Source organism: Camelus dromedarius, chromosome 6, assembly GCF_036321535.1.
Source record: "Camelus dromedarius isolate mCamDro1 chromosome 6, mCamDro1.pat, whole genome shotgun sequence".
Taxonomy (NCBI): domain Eukaryota; kingdom Metazoa; phylum Chordata; class Mammalia; order Artiodactyla; family Camelidae; genus Camelus; species Camelus dromedarius.
In genome coordinates this window covers 37,758,224-37,769,288 of record NC_087441.1, presented here as the reverse complement: position 1 = coordinate 37,769,288, position 11,065 = coordinate 37,758,224, and positions in this window count along the sequence as shown.

Below are 11,065 nucleotides of genomic sequence, written 5' to 3'. Positions count from 1 at the left end.
GTTAACTGATCCTAGGGAAGTGTTCATGATGTGGTAAGTGTTGGTTGGTGGAGAGGTGGCTGTGTGGCATGAGTAGGCATAGTAGAAAGACAATAGCATGTGAAACTGGAGCATTTAGGACCTGCTCAGATGCACTCACCTATATACTATTTCCACTTAGATACTTTGACTTTATCGCTGGGTAGATCAGGTAACATGCAGTTCATGACGGGAAGCTTATATTTCATAGTCACCTGGTTTCTATCAGAGCCCAGTAGCAAGCCAAGTACTCCTTCTCCAAAGAAGAATGATCTTCACTGAAGAAGGCAGAGCCTTGATCTAAAACCTTGGTGTTTTTGTTGGAATATTATATTCCATCTTTCCACACCACAGATTTCACCTGATTTTTGAGCACCATAATTGCACTGGATCCTAATAAGCCATATGGAGAAGCTGCAGCCTGGACCAGCTGGAGAGACATCCTCTGGTCCCTACTCAAAGCTACCAGCCTTTCAGGTCACTCAGGAAAGAGCTGAAGGGCAAACAAAATGTCCTATCTATTGCTTCCAAAATCCAAAGAGCACCATTAAAAATAGTACTTCTTTTTAGAGGCAGGAAACAAATTGTCCTTGACATTAGAGAGGATAAACTCACATGCCACACAACACAGATCCCAAGAAACGTCACTTCATTACCATAGGGTTTATTTCCCACCTTCTGGCATGCATAGTTTTCATCTAAAATACCAGTCACTTCCTGCTATCTGGAGCTCATCAGTATATTATCGCCAATTTAGCCCTGGGGATGGTGAGACAACCTAGTTCTTATAGACTAATTTACAGCACGGAGAATAGAGAACTAAAATAACCTGGAGTTGAAAATATGTTTCTGTCATTTTAGGTGAAATGAAACTATCTCTGATGTTCTCTGTTGGAACAGAGAAAAAGGATCATCCAAATAAAAGCTGCAGTCATACAATATATGTTGATTTGCAGCAATAAAGCAACTACATTTGGAAGATCATGTGTACTTGGAATTACCGGTTGACTTAGCCTACAGTAATACTCTGATTCTCAACATTCACCTATGTTTTGCACTGGCCAAAAGTGGGAGTGTAATAGGTAATACAGTGGCCTCATCTCTGTGATTTCCCCAGGGATGGAGTTTTTAAAAATGAGAGTTTTTGGTGGGTTGGTTTGTTTGTTTTGGCTGGGAGGTTGCTTCTGAGCTTTCACTAAGCCATTCCTATCATGATAACTTCATTAGTCTCCACTCAACAGATCAGGAGTCAGTGCAGGAATTCTCCCACTTTCTAAAGTCATGTATCTTAATAATATACCCAAGAAACTGGGAAAATAATCATGGCAAGGGGTTCAGGGTCCCATTGGAATGCATCAGTTCGCGTTTAGTGCACAGGACCACTCTAGGTACTTTATGTAGAAAGAGTTTTAAGACAGGGAATTCAGTACTTACAAAAATTACTAGAAAGGCTAGAAAGGCTGGTGTCAGAAGGCCACCACCAGAACTACTGCATTCAAGAACACAGCACCAGAGCTACAACCAACCACTAGGCTTGGATTATTTTCCATTATACAAATGAATTAGAACTCTAGTAGGCTGCCATCTATTTTGATCTCTGTAACTCTGTCATTATATAAAAGACTTGCAGAGATTTTTGAGGGTCATGTCATTTTGAACACCATGTCAATCCTACCACTGTTATTACAGTCAGCACGCCCATCTTGACCTTAGCAGTTAAGTGCCCCTACTTGCCCTCACCCATCTTGGCATCCCTATTGAAATCAGCAGCCCTTTTCAACCACAGAGTATTCTCTTCTCACTCCAGCATATGAAGAAAAACCACAAAGTGCTTTCTAAGAAGCTGGGTCTTGCCTATACCTATGCAATTCTCAAGCCCACAGTATTGGAAATATTTGAGGGGCATTTCTTCCTTTCCTAGAGAAAGGAGACAGTTAAGGGATAGGTGGGTGGTTCACATGTAAAAATCTACCCCAATATTTATATCTCCATAAACTTTTGGACTTCTTTCCCTATAACAAGAAATTTCTAGCATCTCAGGTTCATTTAAAATGGGCTACTGTTGTGCACAGCCCAAGAGATAATTTAGCAAATAATTTAGACAACTTTCATTTGAGTTAGTGCATTAAATACAGGGTCTCTGATAACTGCACCTCTCTATTGATAAATTCTATCTGATCTGTAATTGTGTCTAGTACTTCCTTGGTCTAGTATTCTCAGAATCCATTTCCACATATATTCTCCATATTGTGCCAACATAAATTAGCAGTCTTTCTATTCTTTGGGGGAGTACGTCTTCTGTTCCTGGATTTGGCTTTATAAGAGATTTCTTAAGGCATATGGATATCTGGGGCTGCTTGTAGGTTTGGTGATTTGGTGGAAGTGGAGTGTGAGAATTGACTTGCCTTGTAAAATCATTCCATCTACTCTCTTATGTGAGATCACTGAGTACCCGTCAGGCTAGATGAAAACAGCATCATCAGACAGGAAGTGTTCTTTTGGCTACCTATGTGAAGCTGGTGTAAGGAGTCAGATGCTTATTACATACATGATAAGAATTCTAGAGGAAAGGTGAATTTAAGGAACCTCTGTGATTGCTTTGTCCTTAGGTGGGCATCCCTTGTGGTTATTAAGGTGGCTGTCAGACCATAATACTTCTTTGTTTATGTTGAGTAGGAGAGACAATCCATTTCAAAGTCATAGAATACAAATTCTCATATTCAGAGTGATTTTCATTCTCTGCATGAATAATAGTCACCATGGAGATGGCATGTACAGAACAGCTCTCAAGACTGGGTTCTTGAACCAGTCATTAGGAAGGGGAAAGGAATTAACATGATGGCTCAACCTAATCAGTTTATCCCTGTACATGAGGATAGGCTGAATACCTGAATAAAATTGGTTTCCATTAGGAAGGAGGAAGGGGACATGTCCATATGGGATAATGTCTACTGATATGGTTCAACAGCCACTGAAGATGAGAAATGTTTTCTTTCACCCAGTAGTCAGAGAAGAATAAACATAAAATAGTGTTCAAGACTAAGGCTCAATCTTGGAAATAAATGCTCTTTTTTTCTTTTCTTTTTCTTTTCCTTTCTTTCTTTCTTTTCTTCTTTCTTTTCTTTTTCTTTTCTTCTTTTCTTTGTATTTACTCTCTGTAGATAGCTCTGCTGTGGCATAATAGAGCTTTTACTTTCTAATGAAAATTCTACACCTTTGATATCACTTTATAGTTCCTAATTCGACATAGGCCTACTAAATAACTACCTATTATTTACCTAGATAAAAAATGTTAATGCAATTTCCATTACACAGTAGTTTAAATGAAATAAGTGTGTATGGAGGAGTGGGGAGTAGTTTGTCCATTTCTTTAACTATACCTCTTGATAACACCTACACTTGCCAAAACAAGCAGACATTTTCCAGTTGTGGTGGATTAAAAATGGTCACAAAATTGTTTACAGCTCCTTTCATCAAGAGATGTTCAATTTTCTACCCCTTAAATCTGGGCTGGCCTTGTGTATCAGTCAGCTAAGGGTGCCATAGATGGGTTGGCTTAACTCACAGAAATTTATTTTATTTCTGGAGGCTGGAAGTCCAAGGTCAAGGTGTTTGTAGGGTTGGTTTCTGGCCGCCCCCTCATGGAGGCCTTTTCTCTGTTTTGCACATCTCCTAGTGTATTTTCCTCTTCTTACAAAGGCACTAGTCCTATTGGATGCGGGCCCAACCCTCGTGATCTCATTTCACCTTAATTACTTCCTTAAAGGCCCTGTCTTTAAGTCACATTAAGTCACATTGGGGGTCAAGGCTTCAACATGTGAATTTGGGGGAAACACAATTCAGTCCATAACATCTTGCAACTTACTTTGGTAACAGAAAGCTTTAGGATGGGTGGGGCAATGAAGGTGAAGACGTGAAAGGAGAAGGTTCCATTCATAAACCAAACAATTAAATAGAATTTAAAATATATATTTAATTTTATATTTATCTCATCTTTTTTAATATGTATTTCATATTCTAATGGCCCATGTATCGTTTGATAATATATGTTTATAGTTTATGAATAAAAGTACAAATATATTGGGAGGAAATGCTCATAATATTTTTACTAACACATGTAAATGACCAAAAAATGTGAAGGATAGGCTAGGAAGCCTGGCTGCCCCGTTAACAGACAAACATAGGAGAGAAGTGTACCTGTTGTGTAACATAAATGTAACAAAAACATAACACCCATGCGTACAAGAGGTCATGTAACTGCCATGACCAAGACCCTGGGAAAACATCACGGCGTATCTACCCCAGTAAATATCATAGTAAAGACCTAATCTGTGCTGTGACACTGTAATGCACTGTGTGGAGGAATCAAAGATGGAGTTAGGAATTTTCCAGCCTGATCTAAATTGTATCCAGCTTTCTTGAGGCTTCCCTTTTGGGTCCAGCCTGATGTAGTGGTTCTCAAAACCTCAAAGTTATCTTCAGGTCATTCTAAGGGTTCATACCTATTAGAAAATGTTACAAAAAAACATCCCTGGATCCACCCTACCTCCTGGCTCATTTTCCGAGTGGCCTAATCAGACTCTGGTGGTTTGGACTCCGTTGTAGGAACTTTGCATCAAGTCCACCCTGGTGTGACCTCAAACACCAGGAAAGAGTCACATTGTAAGCTGAGAGTTCATCACATTGGGGAATTTTATCCCACCAGTTGCCCCGCTGCTTCCACCACAGAAGTTTTCTTATCTTTCCAGCTATTTTCACCTTTCCTTTAGTTACTTTTTTTTCCAAGTGATTTTTATTCATAGTCTTCTGGTTTTTAAGTACCTACCACATCCATTCTTATGCTTAACCTTACCGTTTTATTTTTCATTCTCCTCTTAACCCTCCCTCACCAGCACATCTGCTTTCCTCCTTTTCTTTTTTTCCACATTCATTTATTCATGCCGTCCCAGCTGCTTTCCTTTGTTCAGTTCAGAACACCAGCCAGAAGCTTCCCTGTTGCTAAGCAACAACACCCACACACACCCTTTTCTACTCTCTGCTCATTTCTTCTGCTGCTTTTGTAAGTGCATGGGTCAAATGGGCTCTCAAAGAACATGAAGGGTGCTTCTGTCTTCTCCTCATACACGGAGATGCACACTCTGCCACACCCTGCCTCTTCTTATTAGAGTTTGGCTTCTTGTTTTATGATAATTTGCCCCAGGCTGTGAGATAACACTAAAACAACACAAAACATCCCTTTGAGCTTAGACAATTTATAGACAGGAGGAAGGGATATAATTTCTGCTAAAGGAACAAATAAGAGAAAATGTTTAAAGTTTAGTTACAAAGCACAGCTTGGCCTCATCAAGGGCTTTTGCCCAGACCCCTGAATCAAATCCAGGGTTTAAGTGCTTTTCATTAAGGGTCAAGATAGCTAGCAAGTCCCTCCTACAGACCTTTATCTTGTTGAGTTTTGAGGATGCTACTAATGGCATGTTGAATATGGTGTGCACACAATAAAGGTTAAAAACAACACAGGAACTCATTATGCAGTTTTCAAAATCTCAGTCCTTTTCCAGACATCGATCTGACATGACATTTGCAACAAAGACATGGCTGGAGTTGTGTCATTAGCCCTTCTCATCCTGTTCTTAAGAAATTCCAAGTCTTCTGGCAACTCCATATGTCCAAACACTAGGACAGAGTCATAGAGATAACAGGACCTTGAAAAAACTCTTTTCACCCTTGCAATGCCATAAATAATTTCCCTGCCTGGTGTGAATTCTTTCTCTCTCCTTGTGCATTTATGCAATGCCTGGGAAGCCTTCCCTAATAAACCCTGCCCCACGTTGTTGCTCTCAGCTCTTTGACCACAGTCAGCACTGAGCTAACTGGGGGGCATCGGGGCTGCTTTGTCTCTAAGTACCACAGCCCTTCGCTCGCTGTGTGTCCCTGCCCCTCACACACTGCTCTCCGTGTGGAATATATACTTCATCGATTGCCTTAAATTTAGTCATAGAGCACACACGCTCTGACAAGGGGGTTGTTTTAGTTTCGTAATCTGGAGAGAACGAACAGTAGTTTCTTTGTATTAAAATCCAAGTCCATCAACAGTCAAAGTACCAGAAATGAAGCTTAAGTATTGCCTTCACTATCCTGATTTGCAGCCTGAGCATTTCAGCAGAGAAAATTTTCAAGAGCCTTGTTTGTCAGGACCCATCGGTTGATATTCTGAAAGTAGAATCCCTATGAGACTAAAATCCACTCCAAGGTATTCTAAGAATGCCTGACCAGAGCTGGAATTGGCAGCCTACTATGATTTTCCTTCTAGAGTTGAGCCCTTTGGGGATGTTAAATCTTCTGAAAGGTTCAGAAAATTTTAACATCATTTTAGTTTTTATATTAGGGTAATCTCAGCTAATGAAACATATATTTGAACTTCCTGAAATTTTTAAATTTATGGACTGCTTACTTTAAACAGCTGAAAGTTATGCAAAAAAATTTTACTATCCTTCAATGTTCACTTCTCTCTCTTTTTTTTTAAATTGAAATATAGTTGATTTACAATGTGTTAGTTTCTGGTGTACAGCATAGTGATTCAGTTATACAGATATATACTTTTTCATATTCTTTTTCATTATAGGTTATTACAAGCTGTTGAATATAGTTTCCTGTGCTATACAGTAGGACCTTGTTGTTTATCTATTTTGCATAGATTTGTTTGTATCTGCTAATCCCAAACTCCTAATTTATCACCACCCCCCCACCCCACCTTTCCCCTTTGGTAACCATAAGTGTGTTTTCTGTGTTCGCTTCTCTTTTAACCCTCTTCTCTCCAACTGGAGATATCAGTCAACACCATCTATGTTGTATTAATTTCTTTTCTTCATATCTCTACATGTTTAATTCCTTTATCCCCTTCCATCCCACCTTGTCAATGTGATCCACGGTCCCACAGTCCCACAGTCCCTTCTGTGATTGGAAACTGTGACACTCTTCCCAATAAACAATCTCACCCTCCACCCAGAACAGCTACATGATGATACATTCAGTTCTCTGAGGTCTCTCATTTTTCTTAACCTCTCAAAGCTAATGATCCCTCTCTTCATACAGTCACCTACAACCTTAGCCACACCCTCAACCTCATGGCCTGGGATTGCTTCACCTCCGAAACATTTAGGTAAGAATTTTTCTCTCCAACCATAATCTCCTCCTTGTCCAGCCTCATTTAGCTGCTTTTCCCTACCAGCAGAGAGCCCATGATCCACCACTCTCACCACGTTCTCTAGTATTGTAACTCCCTTGCTCTCCATTAGCCTAGCAAATCCCCAATCTTGCATGAGTTCATCTTCACTTTTTCTCTGTCTACACCCATGCTGTTGAGGTCTCCTGGAGAAATAACATACCTCTGCCATGGGTGTTATTTCAACCCCATGTCACCAAGCACTGGTCCCTCAAAGCTGCACAGCAACCCTCATCATCTGCCTGTTATAAACCATTATTCATTCATTCATTCCCTTCCTCCTTAAATATTTATTAAATGCCCACTCTAGCAGTATGCTGGGTTCTAAGAAATAATTTTGTGCAAGACAGGCAAGGTCTCAATCCTCAAAAAGCTTAAAATCTAGCCTGGAAGACTGAAACCAAAACACTTCCAGAGAAGTAAATTATTTGGAGACTAACGTTTAAGAAGAATGGTGAATGGGTGAAATATTTACTATGACAAGTAAAGAGAGGAGGAAGAGAAGAGGGCTAGGGAGACAAAGGAGGAGAGCTGGGCAGCTTTGAGGGACCAGTGCTGAATGGCACAGAGTTGGCATAGCACCCGTGGCTGAGTTGTGTTATTTGGCCAGAAGAGTCAGTAGTGTGTGTGCAGATAGGGAAAACATGAAGATGAAATCATCCAAGGTTGGGGTTTTACCACGCTGATGACAGGCAAGGGAGCTGAGAGACTATAGAGAAGCCTTATGGACAAGAGAATTTAGATTAAAAAGTATTAATGGATTTGAAGTGCCTTTTGATAGTTATTTCTTTCCTAAACAGATACTAAAAGTACAACTACTATGGTATGATTGTCCAAAAATTATTAACAATTAAAGGGCATCCTCATACTCCAAAAAGTTGTAATCTCCTTATATATTGTTCTGAGACATATAAAATATTAATTTTTGCTAATTACTAGCTATTTTCTCTTTTCACTTTTTAACATTATACAAGTAGAAAAGAGTGAAAATATTTCCACTTGTTAAAAGTTTGAACATTATAGAAGTACTCAGAATATGAGTGAACTCTCCAACATCCTTCCTCCCCCTTTCCCACTCCCTGTCTCTGCTCTGTTAAGAGCATGGTGTATGTCCAGACAGGTCTTGCTTTTATATGTTTACATACAAAAAGATGTTTGCAGGCATATGCATACACACCTAAGTTGTGGAAACTGCATAGTTCAATTATCTTCTTAAGAGGGGAACAATGTAAAGATTAGAAAGGAGTATCTTCCATTAAATAGGAATAAATTTTATTGCCTATGAAGCATATCACTTGGACCTAAACTTAAGCTTTCTATAAGCTGATAAGAAAGCTCGATAATAGGAAGTGTATAGCTCAGTGGTAGAGTGCGTGCTTAGCATGCACAAGGTCCTGGGTTCAATCCCCAGCACGTCCATTAAATAAATAATAAATAAATGAACCTAAATACTCCCTCCCCGCCAAAAAAGAAAAAAAAGAAAGCTCAATAACAGAGAATATTAATGATCCAAGGAACAAAACAAAGAGCCTCCTTGCTGACTCATCAGGCTGCGGCAATGATCTCAAGTAACATTAAACTTTGTTAATACACTTTTATCACAAATTATATCTAAGTTAGGAAACACAATAGAGACGATCTGTAAAAATAGATAAGATCTCTATTACATGTTTTCACTACAAACACAGCATTTACACATCTGAAGTGTAAGCTAACTTTAGCTATTGATATCAGGGTTTGGGAAACAGGTTCTAAATAAATATAGAAAGTCATAACATATGGCAATATAGGATCGATAGACAATAAATCATACTTCTTGTTAGTCACTTCAGAACTAATTGAACCCCCATGGAACTGACTCATTGAGTTTTTGGGTTTTTTTTTTTTCTTTTTTCCTAGCTTGAACAGTCATATTTCCTACATTGTGAAAACTCAATGCATCTTTTGGGATGTGATCTAGCTTTTACAATTGCTATCTGCCTGTTGCAGCCTCAGTCCAATATATAGCTTCTGATAGTTCCTAAGATTAAGGACAGTCAGTTTCTTCCACAATGTGCATATGTACATATGTAATTTTGGACAGAACTATGCAATACATCTTTAACAGCTTGCTTATTTCATTCAACAATATGTTGAATTCCTTTTATGCAGTACATGTAGATTTACCTCATTCTTTAATTCCTCACTCTTTCATAATAGTGAAGTACCACAAGTCATTAAATTACTTTCTTTTCATTAAACTTAATCTTTTATTACTACAAACAATATTCCAATGGGATACTTTGCATATATTTTTATTTACATAGCTAAGTGTTTCCATAGTATGCAACCTAGAATTGGGGGGTATTCCAATGGGATACTTTGCATATATTTTTATTTACATAGCTAAGTGTTTCCATAGTATGCAACCTAGAATTGGAATTTTAGGTTAAAAGGGCTTTCTTTATATTTTTTGTTTTTATGTATCTTGAAGCAAATACAAACTTTCGTGTGTCAAAATGGACAAAGTATATAAAAAGTTAATTCACAGAACAGCAAATCTAAATGACCAACAAATATATATAAAAATACTCAAACTAATTAATAGCCAGGAAGATAAAAATTAAACAGTGGTATATCACTTTATAGCTATTAAACTGGCAAACATCTAAAAGACCAGTAAAATTTATTATTGGTGGAAATATGGGAGAAAGTTGCCTTAACTTTTCCTAGAAAGCAATATAGCAACATCTATTAAAACTAAAAATATGACAATGAGTGTGTATATGTCCATGTATGACTGAAAAATTGTGCTGAACACTGGAATTTGACACAACATTGTAAAATGATTATAAATCAATAAAAAAGTTTAAAAAAAACTAAAAATACATATAGACTTTGACAAAAAACTCACTCTTAGAATCCAATCCCATAAAAAGAAAAGGCCAGAAGGTCAGAAGATATTACAAAGATGTTCTGGACAACATTCATTTCTTTCTGCAAATACTGGTTAAGTGCTGACTGTATTGCCACCACTTCAGAAAAGAACAAGACACAAGCCCTGCCCTCAAGGTTCTCGCAGCCTCTGGGGGAGACAGAGAAGTGCACAAGCAACTGGCGTTCATGAGAGGTGCTGAGGAAGCAATTCAGGCCCGAGGTGGAGGGCTGCACAGACTCGCTGGAAAGCACGCTTGCGTGACTTGGTAACGTACAGCATGTTTCTGAGGACTTGGATTAAGTTGTGTGGTCAAGGACAGCTGAACAGAGTAAAGATAACTGCACAGGGAAACATAAGCCTAAACTGGCCGTGAAACAAAATCATGTTAATAAAAGTCACAGGTAATTTTTCTAATGGCAGGGGAGACAGAATATGAGGTGCACAATGAAAAAAACGATTTACTGTTGGGGAATAGAATCAAAAGCATCTATGATTAAGTGGTAGCCAAAAATGCTGTTTTGTTCTATCCCTGGTACAGAGTACATTCTTGAAAAGGTGTTTGCTGAACCAACAAAGACAGAACTGGGAAGTGCATGAAGAAAGGTTTAGTTCAGTGGTGATCATTCTGTAATGGATAGAAATATTAAATCACTACGTTGTGCACCAGGAACTAAGATGATGTTGTGGATCAGTTATACTTTAAAACCAACCAAACAAACAAACTCATAGAGAAAAAGAGATGAGATTGGTGGTTAGCAGATGTGGGGTGCTGTGGGGTAAGGGAATGGGAAATTGGATGAAGGTGGTCAAAAGGTACAAACTTCCAGTTATAAGATAAATAAGTGGTACGGATGAAATGTGCCACATGATAAATATAATTAACACTGCTGTATGTTTTATATGAACGT